General features: G+C 41.9%; 1 long non-coding RNA gene across 1 annotated transcript; it reads right to left on the bottom strand.

The window, feature by feature from the left end:
* Positions 1-15,159: 15,159 nt before the first annotated feature.
* On the bottom strand, positions 15,160-16,648 carry LOC118488999. The gene is made up of 4 exons (XR_004885622.1): positions 16,515-16,648; positions 15,957-16,017; positions 15,567-15,626; positions 15,160-15,288 (listed from the first exon to the last, which is right to left on the bottom strand). It is a non-coding gene; the product is annotated as an uncharacterized LOC118488999 (long non-coding RNA).
* Positions 16,649-17,428: the final 780 nt, after the last annotated feature.

Here is a 17,428-nt window from a genome sequence, read left to right as displayed (position 1 = left end):
ACCGCAGGCGCGTTGGTCATTCTAAAGGGCATAACGAGGAATTCATAATGACCATAGCGAGTTCTGAATGCAGTTTTGGAGATGTCTTCATTACGGACCCTTAGCTGATGGTAGCCTGATCGCAGGTCAATCTTAGAATAGTAGCTCGATCGTTGCAACTGATCGAATAGGTCGTCGATTCGCGGGAGAGGGTAACGATTCTTGATGGTAACCTTGTTCAGCTCACGATAGTCAATGCACATTCGGAACGTGCCATCTTTCTTCTTGACAAAGAGTACCGGTGCTCCCCAGGGTGATGAACTAGGGCGGATAAAACCTTTATCCAACAGTTCCTGTAGCTGAGTAGAGAGTTCCTTCAATTCTGCGGGGGCTAGTCGATAAGGCGCACGAGCTATAGGCGCTGCTCCGGGAGCTAGCTCGATTTGGAATTCGACCTGACGGTGGGGAGGGAGTCCGGGTAATTCCTCAGGAAATACCTCGGGATAGTCACGCACTACCGGAAAATCTTCAATCCTCTTTCCCTTTTCCTGCGTGTTGGTGACGAGTGCTAAGATAGCGGTGTGCCCTTTTCGTAAACACTTCTGGGCCTTCAAGAAAGAGATAACGCCGGAGATTTCTCCGCCTTTGCCACCTTGTACAATGAGGGGTTTGCCAGAACGACGGGGAATACGAACTGCTTTCTCTTGACAGAGGATCTCAGCGCGATGCTTGGATAGCCAATCCATACCAATAACGACGTCGAAGCTTCCAAGAGTAACAGGGAAAAGATCGATACTAAATGTCTGACCAGACAATTCTAGTTTGCAGCCTTTGATAACATGTGAGGCCTCGATGTTTCTACCATTAGCTAACTCGACGATATGGTGCGAACTTAGTAACGAAAGCGGACGCTTAAGCTTCTTACTAATACGTAGAGACACATAACTAGCATCGGCTCCAGAATCAAATAATACAGAAACATAACGATCATCGAGTAGGAACTTACCCGCCACGACATTGGGGTCATTCCTTGCCTCTCCAGCTCCAATCACAAAAGCCCTTCCTCTAGCACCATTCCCAGCATTGTTGTTCTGATCGTTGTTTCCAGCTCCCTGATTGTTGTTGCGGTTCTGGTTCAGTTCAGGGCAATTCTTCTTAAAGTGCCCCTCAGCTCCACACTGGAAACAACCCTTGGCATTCCCGTGATGTTGTTGCTGCTGGTTCTGCCCCACGGGTCGTGGACTCCTACAGTCCTTGGCCTCATGCCCCATTTTGTTACATCGCTGACACTGACCTTTCACACACTGCCCGCTGTGATGTCGATTGCACTTGTTGCACTTGGGGTGGTTACCGCGATAGCCACCCTGTTGTTGAGTGCCCTTGTTGCTTTCAGTTTTCCTTTGCTGTGCTGGGGCCTGAGTGGGGTTAGCATCCTTGCTTTGATTTCCTTCCCACTTACGCTTGTTGTCACTAGAAGTTCCGACAGTAGCACTGATCCTTTTGGGCAACCTGCCCTCTTCTACGGCTTGATCAGTGAGTTTGTGAGCAAGTCGAACGATCGGCTGAATGGTAGTGTGGTTGGCTGAAGTTACATGGCTTCGAATTTCTGGAGCCAAACCCTTGATGTACAGTTCGATTCTTCGGTACATAGGTCGAGACATGTTTGGGCAAAGAGCAGCATAGTCGTTGGACAGCTTGGTGTAGGTCTCAATCTCTGACCCAACCATCTTAAGCGCATAGTACTCATTCTCAAGCTTGTGGATGTCATCTCGGTGACAGTACTCCTCCTTAATCATGTCCTTGAAATCCTCCCACGCAGTAGCATTAGCAGTTTCCAAACCAAACATCTGAATTTGCGCCTTCCACCAAGAAAGCGCGTTTCCTTCAAGTGTAGCAGTAGCAAACTTCACCCAATTTGCAGGGGGACACTCACAGACAGCAAAGACAGCTTCAACTTTCTCAATCCAATGCAGAAGACCTATGGCACCCTCAGTGCCGTTGAAAGGGAGAGGCTTGCAATCCATGAAAGTCTTGAAAGTACACACGGGTGGTTGCGCAGGTGCATGCTGACCTGTTCGTGAGAAGCGAAGTGTATAGATTTAGAGGCGAAGAGACGATGTGGCGGTAGGATCTAAACATCCTAAAACAACGAGCTTACCTAAAGGGTGAGCTGCGAAAGCTGCAGCCACTGTGTTGAGCAGGTTAGTGAACTGAGCCTGTGTCATGTTAATGTTTCCTCTTCCGCGTCCACTCATTGTCTTCATAACCAGAAAACACAGTATGAGTGTGATGTCGTAATGTAGCGAGAATGAGATAGAAGAGAGAGGTGTATCTATCTAATTTAGGCACACTAGTACGTATAGCATAACAGGAAACATAAGGTAAGCAAACAAGTAAACACTGGTCCGAGCTATGAGGTCAAATGTGTCGAGCCTTGCACTTGGAGTGTAGTGTCGTCGCGAGTCACAGGTTATAGTCTGGTTTTCTCCAAAAAGATTTTTCCCCTTTTTAAAACCAAGTTCACTATAACCAATGGCTCTGATACCAATCTGTCACACCCCCAAAATCCACCTGCGGATAACACCCGCTTTGAGGGCGTGACTGACCAGGATCCAGCCACCAATTATACTGAGCATTTAATTAATAGTAGAAATATTTAATATCCGAAGTAATTAGCAACATCAGAGTTTAGGTTCGGTAATTAGTTTAACAAAACAGCGGAAGCATAAACCAAAGTAGTTTTAAAGGTAGTTCTTAGTTGAAAATAATTAACCCAACACACGGGTTTGACGAACACTACACATCCCCAAGCAGCAGCTCCTGAGTCACTGGTTACCTGCAAAGCATGCAGTAAGGGGTCAACAATAATGCTGAGTGAGTTCACTAGTTGTCCAGTTTTAGTTTACCAAAAACTTAAGTTGTTTAGATAAAGCATTTATAATCACGTTGTGGGGAGCTACCCCATCTGTAAGCTCACTAAACTGTAGATACCGAAACTGTTGACAGAATATAAATATTCGTGCCCCGAGTCAATGTCTATCGTCATTGACCATGTTTGCAAGGTCTACTAGTTCACGCCCGATCCCCCCGGTCACGGTGTGAGGTTGTCAAACCTAATAGCGCTATCAACTAATAACCCGTTCGCCCCCGGTGATTAATCGGTACTGTAAGCAGGGACTTAAGGTGATAGAGTTTCGTTTAGTCTGGCTAGTTGTGATTTATAAATAATATCCAAACGTATCTCCCCCGGAGATAGTAATTACCCATTCTGTTTCCCCCGGAGTAATGGGTCAAAAGTGTTTTTCCCAAAGTTGGTAGTTTGTTCGTGTCCCTCCGCGGGACGCATGCTTTTAGTGTGTGAACTCACCTTGGGTTGCTCGGCAGATTGGGTTACTTGTCAAACACGTTGGTCACCACGTCCTAACATGGTTACCGGTATAGGTCAGGTTCGGCGCACAAGCAATCACGTAAAAACTTACACATAACTAACACGTTGCATGCATAAAAATATAGACAGTGGGTTATTGGGCCGGCCCTAGCATTTAAACAGTCAAACAGTAACACGCAGATCAGTCAACAGGTAGCCCATATACACATAATGGCCCAATAACCAAAGTGAACAGCCCAGTCGCAACCAGATGGTCTCGAGTCGCAACCAGGAGGTCTCGGCTTGTCACGTTGTGGTTGCGAGTCGCAACCGTGTGGTCTCGAGTTGTCACGTTGTGGTTGCGAGTCGCAACCGTCGTAGTCTCGAGTCGCAATCGTGTGTTTCGAGTTGTCATGCTATGGTTGCGAGTCGCAACTACGTGGTATCGAGTTGTCATGCCTTGGTTGCGAGTCGCAACGGTGCGGTTGCGAGTCGGAATGCTGTCCCTTTCATGTACACGTGATGATGCAGATGCATCAGTCCAATTTGTACCATGTAATCAGGCCCAAATCGGGAAACAGCCAATGAGGTTTCTACTAACACTTTGCCTAATCTGACTTTTAGTAAAAATAGATCAAACTTAGCCATTTTTGAATCTTCAAGTCATATTCAACTAGTTCATCACAAGTTCATAAATTCTAGGGTTTTCATCTTTAACATAATCATGCATTTTTGAACCAAAACTCACATATTTTACAAGATTATCATGCAAGAACAAAGAAACATACACTTTTGTAGCCGAAATCTTATGTTCAATAACACCATTTTGCAAGAAACAATGAAGCATAGATTGGTTGGCCAAAATCATTCTTAAACTACCATTTTCTAGCCATTTTAACATGTTACAAGCATTTTACACATAAAAGTTTACACATAGTCAAACTTCACAAATCATCCTAAAGATCATGCATAATACTACTAATCAAGCATTTTCTAGTCCATTCAACATCCATAAGTCTTATGCACAAGACAATCACTAACCGGTTGTGAAGAAGGAGCCGAAAACAAAGAGAAAGGAACCGAGAAGATGGAGTGTCCGAGTGATGGTCTTGACCGAGTTTCTTGTCCGAGATCCTTGAGCTTGAACCGAAAGTAGAAGAAGAGAAATGGGTTGTTGCTTGGGGTTTCTAGTTGAGAGAAAGAGTAGAAGTGTTTGTGTGTGTAAAATGAGGGAAGGTGGGGAAAGGTGGGATTTATATACAAGGGGTCTTTGAGTTGGGCTTGGGGTTTCGGCCCAAACCGGTTACGGCCCAAAGGCCCACTCGAGACCGAGTGGCCCACTCGCAACCGAGTGGTTGCGAGTCATGGTCTCGGGTCGTGGTCTCGGCTCTCATAAATATATATAATACGTACATACAACACACATTATGCAAATAAGGATCACGTTTTCATTTAATAACCTTTATATACACAAAATATTACAAGGTGTTCGTTCGGAAAAACCTAGAGTGTCACATTATCCCCAAGTTTTAAGAACTTTCGTCCCGAAAGTTAAGGCAGCCACTGCCAAGCTAGCGTGTTTCAACGGGGTGTCACATCATCCCCCCGTTAGTTTGGAATTTCGTCCCGAAATTCAGTTGTAGCTTCAGTGCTGGGGGTTTCGTTTGGGAACAACTGGGGATACTTGGACTTCATCTGGTCTTCCCGCTCCCAGGTAAACTCTGGGCCACGTCGTGAGTTCCAACGAACTCGCACGAGAGGTATCTGGCTACGTTTGAGGGTTTTGATCTCTCGATCCGTAATCTCAATCGGTTCCTCAGTGAAGTGTAGCTGTTCATCAATAGTGAGTTCCTTGAAAGGAATTATGAGTGTTTCATCTGACAGGCACTTCTTCAGATTAGACACGTGAAAGACATTGTGCACTGCACTCAGCTCTGCAGGCAGGTTCAATCTATAAGCCACCTTACCGATTTTCTCGGTAATTTCGAATGGTCCAACATATCGTGGATTCAGCTTGCCTCGTTTACCGAAACGAACCACACCCTTCCAGGGTGAGACTTTAAGTAGAACCCGGTCCCCGACCTGGAATTCTAGCGGTTTCCTACGCTTATCAGCGTAGCTTTTCTGACGGTCACGAGCTGCCGCCATGCGTTGCCTTATCTGGGAAATCTTTTCCGTTGTATCTACCACCAGTTCTGGGCCTGTGAGTTGACTATCACCGACTTCCGCCCAGCAAAGAGGTGATCGGCATTTACGACCGTACAATGCCTCAAAAGGTGCCGCTTGAATGCTAGTGTGGTAGCTGTTATTGTAGGAGAATTCCACCAGCGGTAGATGCTTCTCCCAGTTCTTGCCAAAATCGATCACACATGCTCTAAGCATGTCTTCCAGGGTTTGGATGGTGCGTTCAGACTGCCCATCCGTTTGTGGGTGGTAAGCGGTGCTCATGTCCAAACGTGAGCCAAAGGATTTGTGCATAGCTTGCCACAACTCGGAAGTAAAACGAGCGTCTCGGTCGGAAATAATGGAAGTTGGCACCCCGTGTCTCGAGACTACTTCCTTTAAATAGATTTCTGCCAAGGTAGAAAACTTGTCTGTTTCCTTAATGGCCAGAAAGTGTGCAGACTTGGTCAATCGATCTACTATTACCCAAATAGTGTCATTTCCGCGTTGAGATCTAGGTAATCCTGTAACAAAATCCATGGAAATTTGCTCCCATTTCTACTTCGGGATTTCGGGTTGCTGGAGTAGGCCTGCTGGTTTCTGATACTCAGTCTTGACTCTTGCGCAGGTCAAACATTTGCTGACGTAAGCTGCTATGTGAGCTTTCATGCTAGGCCACCAGTAAGTGGTCCTTAAGTCGTGGTACATCTTATCTGAACCAGGATGTACTGAATAACGGGACTTATGGGCTTCGTCCATCACAAGCTCTCGTAGATCTCCGTAAAGTGGGACCCAAATGCGCCCTGCCACATAGTAGGCGCCGTCTTCTTTTTGCTCTAGTCGTTGTCTCGATCCTCGCAACGATTCAGCCCTGATGTTTTCCGGTTTCAGAGCTTCAGTCTGAGCATTTCGAATCTGGGTAGGGAGGTTAGACTGGATAGTAAGTTGCAATGCTCGCACGCGCTTTGGTATAGTGTCCTTTCGGCTGAGGGCGTCTGCCACGACATTGGCCTTGCCTGGATGGTACTTGATGGCGCATTCATAATCATTCAGGAGTTCGACCCATCGACGTTGTCGCATGTTTAATTCCTTTTGCTTGAAGATATGCTCGAGACTCCTGTGATCGGTGTAGATAGTGCACTTGGTACCGTACAGGTAATGTCTCCATATCTTAAGCGCAAAGATCACTGCTCCTAGTTCCAAGTCATGCGTAGTGTAGTTCCTTTCGTGCGTCTTAAGTTGTCGAGAGGCGTAAGCAATAACCTTGTCGCGTTGCATTAACACACAACCGAGCCCATGGATGGATGCATCACAGTAAACCACAAAGTCGTCTGTTCCTTCAGGTAACGAGAGAATAGGAGCACTACAGAGGTTATCCTTTAGTTTCTGAAATGCGGTTTCCTGAGCCTCACCCCACTTATAAACCATACCCTTCTGAGTAAGAGCCGTGAGAGGCTGAGCGATCTTTGAAAATCCCATGATAAATCTTCGATAGTACCCTGCTAGTCCCAAGAATTGGCGGACTTCGGTCGGAGTCTTAGGGGTAGGCCAATTCTTTATAGAGTCGATCTTTGCAGGGTCAACGTGAATTCCATCTTTGTTAACCACGTGTCCAAGGAAATGGACTTCTCGAAGCCAGAAGTCGCATTTCGAGAACTTGGCATACAGTTGCTCATTGCGAAGGAGTTCGAGAATAAGGCGCAGGTGCTGTTCATGCTCTTCCTGACTTTTCGAGTAGATCAGGATGTCGTCTATAAACACGATCACAAACTTGTCGAGGTAGGGTTTGCATACTCGGTTCATGAGATCCATGAATACCGCAGGCGCGTTGGTCATTCCAAAGGGCATAACGAGGAATTCATAATGACCATAGCGAGTTCTGAATGCAGTTTTGGAGATGTCTTCATTACGGACCCTTAGCTGATGGTAGCCTGATCGCAGGTCAATCTTAGAATAGTAGCTCGATCCTTGCAACTGATCGAATAGGTCGTCGATTCGCGGGAGAGGGTAACGATTCTTGATGGTAACCTTGTTCAGCTCACGATAGTCAATGCACATTCGGAACGTGCCATCTTTCTTCTTGACAAAGAGTACCGGTGCTCCCCAGGGTGATGAACTAGGGCGGATAAAACCTTTATCCAACAGTTCCTGTAGCTGAGTAGAGAGTTCCTTCAATTCTGCGGGGGCTAGTCGATAAGGCGCACGAGCTATAGGCGCTGCTCCGGGAGCTAGCTCGATTTGGAATTCGACCTGACGGTGGGGAGGGAGTCCGGGTAATTCCTCAGGAAATACCTCGGGATAGTCACGCACTACCGGAAAATCTTCAATCCTCTTTCCCTTTTCCTGCGTGTTGGTGACGAGTGCTAAGATAGCGGTGTGCCCTTTTCGTAAACACTTCTGGGCCTTCAAGAAAGAGATAACGCCGGAGATTTCTCCGCCTTTGCCACCTTGTACAATGAGGGGTTTGCCAGAACGACGGGGAATACGAACTGCTTTCTCTTGACAGAGGATCTCAGCGCGATGCTTGGATAGCCAATCCATACCAATAACGACGTCGAAGCTTCCAAGAGTAACAGGGAAAAGATCGATACTAAATGTCTGACCAGACAATTCTAGTTTGCAGCCTTTGATAACATGTGAGGCCTCGATGTTTCTACCATTAGCTAACTCGACGATATGGTGCGAACTTAGTAACGAAAGCGGACGCTTAAGCTTCTTACTAATACGTAGAGACACATAACTAGCATCGGCTCCAGAATCAAATAATACAGAAACATAACGATCATCGAGTAGGAACTTACCCGCCACGACATTGGGGTCATTCCTTGCCTCTCCAGCTCCAATCACAAAAGCCCTTCCTCTAGCACCATTCCCAGCATTGTTGTTCTGATCGTTGTTTCCAGCTCCCTGATTGTTGTTGCGGTTCTGGTTCAGTTCAGGGCAATTCTTCTTAAAGTGCCCCTCAGCTCCACACTGGAAACAACCCTTGGCATTCCCGTGATGTTGTTGCTGCTGGTTCTGCCCCACGGGTCGTGGACTCCTACAGTCCTTGGCCTCATGCCCCATTTTGTTACATCGCTGACACTGACCTTTCACACACTGCCCGCTGTGATGTCGATTGCACTTGTTGCACTTGGGGTGGTTACCGCGATAGCCACCCTGTTGTTGAGTGCCCTTGTTGCTTTCAGTTTTCCTTTGCTGTGCTGGGGCCTGAGTGGGGTTAGCATCCTTGCTTTGATTTCCTTCCCACTTACGCTTGTTGTCACTAGAAGTTCCGACAGTAGCACTGATCCTTTTGGGCAACCTGCCCTCTTCTACGGCTTGATCAGTGAGTTTGTGAGCAAGTCGAACGATCGGCTGAATGGTAGTGTGGTTGGCTGAAGTTACATGGCTTCGAATTTCTGGAGCCAAACCCTTGATGTACAGTTCGATTCTTCGGTACATAGGTCGAGACATGTTTGGGCAAAGAGCAGCATAGTCGTTGGACAGCTTGGTGTAGGTCTCAATCTCTGACCCAACCATCTTAAGCGCATAGTACTCATTCTCAAGCTTGTGGATGTCATCTCGGTGACAGTACTCCTCCTTAATCATGTCCTTGAAATCCTCCCACGCAGTAGCATTAGCAGTTTCCAAACCAAACATCTGAATTTGCGCCTTCCACCAAGAAAGCGCGTTTCCTTCAAGTGTAGCAGTAGCAAACTTCACCCAATTTGCAGGGGGACACTCACAGACAGCAAAGACAGCTTCAACTTTCTCAATCCAATGCAGAAGACCTATGGCACCCTCAGTGCCGTTGAAAGGGAGAGGCTTGCAATCCATGAAAGTCTTGAAAGTACACACGGGTGGTTGCGCAGGTGCATGCTGACCTGTTCGTGAGAAGCGAAGTGTATAGATTTAGAGGCGAAGAGACGATGTGGCGGTAGGATCTAAACATCCTAAAACAACGAGCTTACCTAAAGGGTGAGCTGCGAAAGCTGCAGCCACTGTGTTGAGCAGGTTAGTGAACTGAGCCTGTGTCATGTTAATGTTTCCTCTTCCGCGTCCACTCATTGTCTTCATAACCAGAAAACACAGTATGAGTGTGATGTCGTAATGTAGCGAGAATGAGATAGAAGAGAGAGGTGTATCTATCTAATTTAGGCACACTAGTACGTATAGCATAACAGGAAACATAAGGTAAGCAAACAAGTAAACACTGGTCCGAGCTATGAGGTCAAATGTGTCGAGCCTTGCACTTGGAGTGTAGTGTCGTCGCGAGTCACAGGTTATAGTCTGGTTTTCTCCAAAAAGATTTTTCCCCTTTTTAAAACCAAGTTCACTATAACCAATGGCTCTGATACCAATCTGTCACACCCCCAAAATCCACCTGCGGATAACACCCGCTTTGAGGGCGTGACTGACCAGGATCCAGCCACCAATTATACTGAGCATTTAATTAATAGTAGAAATATTTAATATCCGAAGTAATTAGCAACATCAGAGTTTAGGTTCGGTAATTAGTTTAACAAAACAGCGGAAGCATAAACCAAAGTAGTTTTAAAGGTAGTTCTTAGTTGAAAATAATTAACCCAACACACGGGTTTGACGAACACTACACATCCCCAAGCAGCAGCTCCTGAGTCACTGGTTACCTGCAAAGCATGCAGTAAGGGGTCAACAATAATGCTGAGTGAGTTCACTAGTTGTCCAGTTTTAGTTTACCAAAAACTTAAGTTGTTTAGATAAAGCATTTATAATCACGTTGTGGGGAGCTACCCCATCTGTAAGCTCACTAAACTGTAGATACCGAAACTGTTGACAGAATATAAATATTCGTGCCCCGAGTCAATGTCTATCGTCATTGACCATGTTTGCAAGGTCTACTAGTTCACGCCCGATCCCCCCGGTCACGGTGTGAGGTTGTCAAACCTAATAGCGCTATCAACTAATAACCCGTTCGCCCCCGGCGATTAATCGGTACTGTAAGCAGGGACTTAAGGTGATAGAGTTTCGTTTAGTCTGGCTAGTTGTGATTTATAAATAATATCCAAACGTATCTCCCCCGGAGATAGTAATTACCCATTCTGTTTCCCCCGGAGTAATGGGTCAAAAGTGTTTTTCCCAAAGTTGGTAGTTTGTTCGTGTCCCTCCGCGGGACGCATGCTTTTAGTGTGTGAACTCACCTTGGGTTGCTCGGCAGATTGGGTTACTTGTCAAACACGTTGGTCACCACGTCCTAACATGGTTACCGGTATAGGTCAGGTTCGGCGCACAAGCAATCACGTAAAAACTTACACATAACTAACACGTTGCATGCATAAAAATATAGACAGTGGGTTATTGGGCCGGCCCTAGCATTTAAACAGTCAAACAGTAACACGCAGATCAGTCAACAAGTAGCCCATATACACATAATGGCCCAATAACCAAAGTGAACAGCCCAGTCGCAACCAGATGGTCTCGAGTCGCAACCAGGAGGTCTCGGCTTGTCACGTTGTGGTTGCGAGTCGCAACCGTGTGGTCTCGAGTTGTCACGTTGTGGTTGCGAGTCGCAACCGTCGTAGTCTCGAGTCGCAATCGTGTGTTTCGAGTTGTCATGCTATGGTTGCGAGTCGCAACTACGTGGTATCGAGTTGTCATGCCTTGGTTGCGAGTCGCAACGGTGCGGTTGCGAGTCGGAATGCTGTCCCTTTCATGTACACGTGATGATGCAGATGCATCAGTCCAATTTGTACCATGTAATCAGGCCCAAATCGGGAAACAGCCAATGAGGTTTCTACTAACACTTTGCCTAATCTGACTTTTAGTAAAAATAGATCAAATTTAGCCATTTTTGAATCTTCAAGTCATATTCAACTAGTTCATCACAAGTTCATAAATTCTAGGGTTTTCATCTTTAACATAATCATGCATTTTTGAACCAAAACTCACATATTTTACAAGATTATCATGCAAGAACAAAGAAACATACACTTTTGTAGCCGAAATCTTATGTTCAATAACACCATTTTGCAAGAAACAATGAAGCATAGATTGGTTGGCCAAAATCATTCTTAAACTACCATTTTCTAGCCATTTTAACATGTTACAAGCATTTTACACATAAAAGTTTACACATAGTCAAACTTCACAAATCATCCTAAAGATCATGCATAATACTACTAATCAAGCATTTTCTAGTCCATTCAACATCCATAAGTCTTATGCACAAGACAATCACTAACCGGTTGTGAAGAAGGAGCCGAAAACAAAGAGAAAGGAACCGAGAAGATGGAGTGTCCGAGTGATGGTCTTGACCGAGTTTCTTGTCCGAGATCCTTGAGCTTGAACCGAAAGTAGAAGAAGAGAAATGGGTTGTTGCTTGGGGTTTCTAGTTGAGAGAAAGAGTAGAAGTGTTTGTGTGTGTAAAATGAGGGAAGGTGGGGAAAGGTGGGATTTATATACAAGGGGTCTTTGAGTTGGGCTTGGGGTTTCGGCCCAAACCGGTTACGGCCCAAAGGCCCACTCGAGACCGAGTGGCCCACTCGCAACCGAGTGGTTGCGAGTCATGGTCTCGGGTCGTGGTCTCGGCTCTCATAAATATATATAATACGTACATACAACACACATTATGCAAATAAAGATCACGTTTTCATTTAATAACCTTTATATACACAAAATATTACAAGGTGTTCGTTCGGAAAAACCTAGAGTGTCACAATGCCAAGTGGCAGAACCTTGTTCTTTTATTAGTTATAGATATATATATATATATATATATATACACACGAACAAGTTAGCTAAATACTATTAGTGTTGGGATATTGGTAGCTTATAACCGAGAGATAAAAAATATGAGATTGAGTGAGTAGATCTTATCTAGGATATGCGAACTGAGTTTTTTTCTCAAACTAATGTTGGTGGAAACAATATTTATCAAAATGATGTTTCTTAAAAACTATTTATCAAAATTGTGTTCCTTATTTATTTTATATTTATCTTTTCTTTTCTAACCAAATATTAAACTTTTTTAATATATATTAAATTAATCAAATATCTATTTTTCATTCTTTAATAATTTATACTTTTTAGTCAATCCGATATTTTTGTTTTATTTCTTTAATTTCTCGAATCTAACTGTTTATACTCTTTTAGACCATGTGTAGTGGTAAGTTGGTATAATGCCCCCACCATGGGGCATTATCCGACACGTGGCATCCTAGTCAGCGTTGGGGCATTATAGCAAAAGTGGCGTAGTGGGGCATTATGCCAATAACCCCATTCAATCAATAAATAAATATTATTTTTTATAGAGAAAAAAAAAAGTAAACTTTGTCAGCTTTGAAAAGTGTTGTGTCACATTCCCATTGGACCTTCAAATATAAAGGCTGCTAGTCAAAGCCTTGGACCCACCTTCAAATATAAAGCCTGGCGTTATAATTAAAACGCGAAGAACGATTTTTTGGTTTTAAAACGCCCCAAAACGCCCCCCGTAATGGGGATATGGGCGTTATAGAGCGTTTTGGGGCAAAAATTTTTAAAAAAAAACGCCCCATTACGCTTGGTCTTAAGCAAACTAACATATTAGCTGTATATAATATTGGTTTCTCGTCTCATCTTCCAAAATGAGATGATATTTCCTAGTTTTACATCAAAATTAAGAAAGAAAAAGAATAACTACAGATAATATAAGAATGAAACATAAAAGTCATTTTAATATCTTATGATGATTTATTTAAAAAGTTATATTATTATTTTAGTCCTGCTATTTTCCTAACCATAAATATAATAATAACTTTTTTAATTTAATTTTGAAAACGAAACAACATAAAATATTAATTCAACTCATCAAATCCATTCAGTTTTTAATCGGGTACTATGGTCTAGTGTTCAACTTCAATTGTTAAATCGAATTCTGTGATGTTATAAAAGATGATGAAGTACTGACAATGTTATGGCGTTAATGTTTCGATTTCAAAAGAACAAAACAAGACTTATATGTTTTTTAGTCGAGAAATAAAATTAGGGACGACAAGGTTAAATGGTAATTTAATATATACATAAACGTTTAACATTTGGTCAAAAAAAAAAAAAAGGAAAGAAACACTATTTTGATAAATACCTTTTAAAAACACTATTTTTATTAATATTTTTTTACCAATACTAGTTTAGAAAAAAAACTCTTATAACCTTTAAAGTTTTATCCAAGTTGAGATGTAATCCTTCATATTCCTCAATCTTTTATTTTGTTTCCACTTGGATATAACTAATCTCACATGCATTTTGAATCCTGACGACTTGTCTTTTTAGTGTGCCTTAGGTCCTGGCAAAAAGTAAAGTAGACGCTAAATACATAAGTTCTTTTTTGGATGTTTATTTATGTAGAATATTGTAGTTTTTTTTATTAAGAAGCACGTACGATATTCATTATGTCTTGTTAGCAACAAGCAGTCAAGCAACAACAATCATGATATGTGAATATATCCAAATCTTATGTGAACATATCCAAATCTTGTCCTAATATTCATAAAAAGAATTTAAGTTTTGGTAAATCGTATATTTTCAAGTCACTAGATTAGATGGTTAATGTAATCCATCACTAAGACACTTTTTACCTGAAAAAAAAAAAAAAAAAACTCTTTTAGCTGATAACAAAATTAGTTGATGTGTCCATATAATCATGAGAGTCCGTTAAGATCAAAATAATAACATTAATAATCTAATTAAAAAGACATGTATAGATTTGATGCATTTTATTACATTTTTATAGCTTTTGATCATTACTATCTCTTAAACCCTTTTAGAAATTATATTTTTTATAAAAGTTATGACATCTAATAATTTGGTTGAATTTATTAAGAAGACCTAGAGCAACTTGAATGGAGTAGTTTGCTTTGCTTACACAATATATGATATTATAATCTATAAAAGTATAGTTTATTTGTTTAAGACCACCTTTTCATTGGTCATATTCTCACCCACCAAATGTTTATAAAATAATTGTCGTATTGAGAAAAGCTATTCAAACCGAGGCATGCATGCATATCCACTTTTCTTGAACCATTCTTAGGAGGCATGCATGCATATCCACTTTTCTTGAACAATTCTTAGAGGTACTTTGCTAACATGGTTAAGTACTGAACCAGTAAGAAGTCTGAATCATTAAATGTTGAATCAGTAATAGGTCTGAATCATTAAGATCGAGTATAATGCTTAACCGTTTAGAGGCAAATGTCTGATCAATTCAGATTAGAGGTATTAACCATTCAGAGGCAAATGTCTGAACCATTCAGACATTTGCTAACGAAACAAACAGTCTGAACCATTAAGAGTCTCATTAAAAGATAAACAAACAGCCCCTTACCTTCAACGAATAAGCAAAACCAAAAAATATTTTACGTAAACTAGAATAAATCACAAACCTTAGCATAATATATTGGATTAACCCATTGGGTGAATCTATTCTCATCTTGTGAAGTAGGTACTTGATGTCACAGTTATTTTATTTTATTTTTTATTTAAAAGCTTCTAACTTTTAATATATTGTGTTTAATACAATAATATTGAATATAAGGTTGTCATTTGCTTATTTTTATTTATCTTTTAATATAACTTTTATAACAAACTAGTATTATTGCCCGCCGCGTTGCGGCGGGTCACAACGAATTGAACATATATCGTATTACAAATCAAAATCATTGTGCTATGCGGCTTCTTTGTCTACCGCTCCCGATTGCAATGTGTCCCTAGCACGCAGCTGGGCAAAAGTTGCATTTCCCTTTCATCATTGTTGGCGCCCTTTCTTTGGTGCATTTGCTAATCTGTATGGTTAGAGAAGATTGTTACTATAACAAAGAGAAACTCCTAGTTCTCAACTTTTTAGTAGGAAATTCAATGAGATACTTTCATTTAAATGCCGGCACAATGGGGCAACAACCATGGTATGTTTATATTAAGTCTACATTCTTAATAACTTTTTATGCTGATGGTAAAGTTGTATAGCATTTCCAGTGATATATGCTACACTAAGGTAACATCATACACATTACAAACACCTAAAGTAAAAAAGTACATAGAACAACCAGGGGAAAAAACAAACCTTAAGTGCTCGTTCAGTAGCAACCAATGGACAACTCGAACATCAGCAAACAAAGTCACGCTGCAACACATTAATTATGGCACCAGGTTAGGAAAATACCATAAATATACCATCAAAACACAACGTAAAACTGAAAATGAGGCAAAACGAAACAACAAATTCGGAAATGAAAATATACCGAAAAAGGGGAACAATACAATCAGCAAATAAAGTGTAAAAAACGAATACCCGAAATCTCAAGGGAAGAAATAGAGAGGCCAGCTTTAGAAAACAACATAATGACAAAGAGTAAAAAAAATAACTGCCCTAAAATATGAACCAAAGACAAAATTGCCAACAACGCAAGACACTATTGTAGTTAATTCGAAAGAAAGTTGGATCAGAGCATACCGACAACTCGAGATAGTTGACTAAAATCATCATTAGAGTGGAGAATCAATGCACAACCACTCTGCATCACGATATTAAAGAATCACATAAGCCGTTAAAATAAAGACTGTCATACATACAATCCTACAACACATCAGCTTCTTTTTGAAATATCATTTTCTTAATTAAACTTCATGATTTCATATACAATTGTTGTACATGGAATATGGTTAAATACACGCGTAGACAAAGCTTTAGTAAGGCATTCAACCCACATGCCATACAACACACACATACAATAACAATCAGACCAAGAAAGACCAAGAACGACTGTCATGCTTTTTGTCCCTAAACAATTCTATAATGTCAGGTGCTATGCTTGGATTTCAAGGACGCTAATGATGGATTAAGAAACCAACTTTTAGTTCTACAACACTTCTCCAAGTTCATTATCAGTACAAAAGACACATTAAAGAATACTCACCTCTTTTCTATAATTAGCCATTGGTTTGGAATAAGACATCTTAAATAATACTCACCTCTTTTCTATAATCTTTTCTATAACAATTAAGAACTTACCAAGCGGCTATATGAAAAGTATCGAATTCCAACCGGCTTTTTCTAGTGATCGTTTCTTTATTCGAGTACTTCAACAGCTCTTTAGCAAACCTTAAGATGCCCCTTTTCAGCAGTAGTGTATGTTTCACCCAGCTGATGTGTGTAAAATGCAACATATAAAACACATCAATTAAGGCATAAAACTAACCCTTTTTAAGTACTAATGTTGGAAAAAGAGTGTTTTTGTCTTCCTTTTGTATTTTCAGGATGAAATGAGCTCAAAATCACAAAAGAAGCAAAAAGACCACTAATTCTACCATAAATACAAGAAAAGGGACAAAAGTAAACTGCCCGGACCCTCAACGGCATCTCCCAAGACAAAGAGAAGAGAACAGAAGTCTGAACACGCCCCGTGTCCAGTGAACACGGGGGCGTGCCCAGGAAGCAGCAGAAAAGACAAACCAGTAGAAGCTTCCATTGCTCACCACGGGGCCGTGCCCAGCGGACACGGGGGCGTGTTGAAAGTACAGCAGGCGCATTAATTGTAATTCGCAATTACAATTAATGAAGAGAGAGAATGTCAGACGGGCACGGGGCCGTGTCCAGCGGACACGGGGCCGTGTCCAGCGTTCTGTTCAGCCTATAAATAGAGGAGCTTGGTTCCATTCTCTCTCATCCCTTGGCACACCACCTCTCTCACATTTCATCCACCACCCATCACCACCATAACACCATCATCCACCACCATCATCCATTGTCCATCATAGAGTGTGTGAGTCGTCTCGGGATCCAAGATTGATCGTAAGAGTTCTTGACAATCAAGGCCATGTTTGCCTAAGTCTCTTACATCACTTGGTGAAGACAAGTGTTTAGTATAATACTTTTTATTTTTAATCTTTTGCACTTTTTATTTGGTTTTGTATTAATGACTTTAA

Source organism: Helianthus annuus, chromosome 2, assembly GCF_002127325.2.
Source record: "Helianthus annuus cultivar XRQ/B chromosome 2, HanXRQr2.0-SUNRISE, whole genome shotgun sequence".
Taxonomy (NCBI): domain Eukaryota; kingdom Viridiplantae; phylum Streptophyta; class Magnoliopsida; order Asterales; family Asteraceae; genus Helianthus; species Helianthus annuus.
The sequence above is the reverse complement of the archived record's forward strand: the minus strand, read 5'-3'. Positions and strand labels throughout refer to the sequence as shown.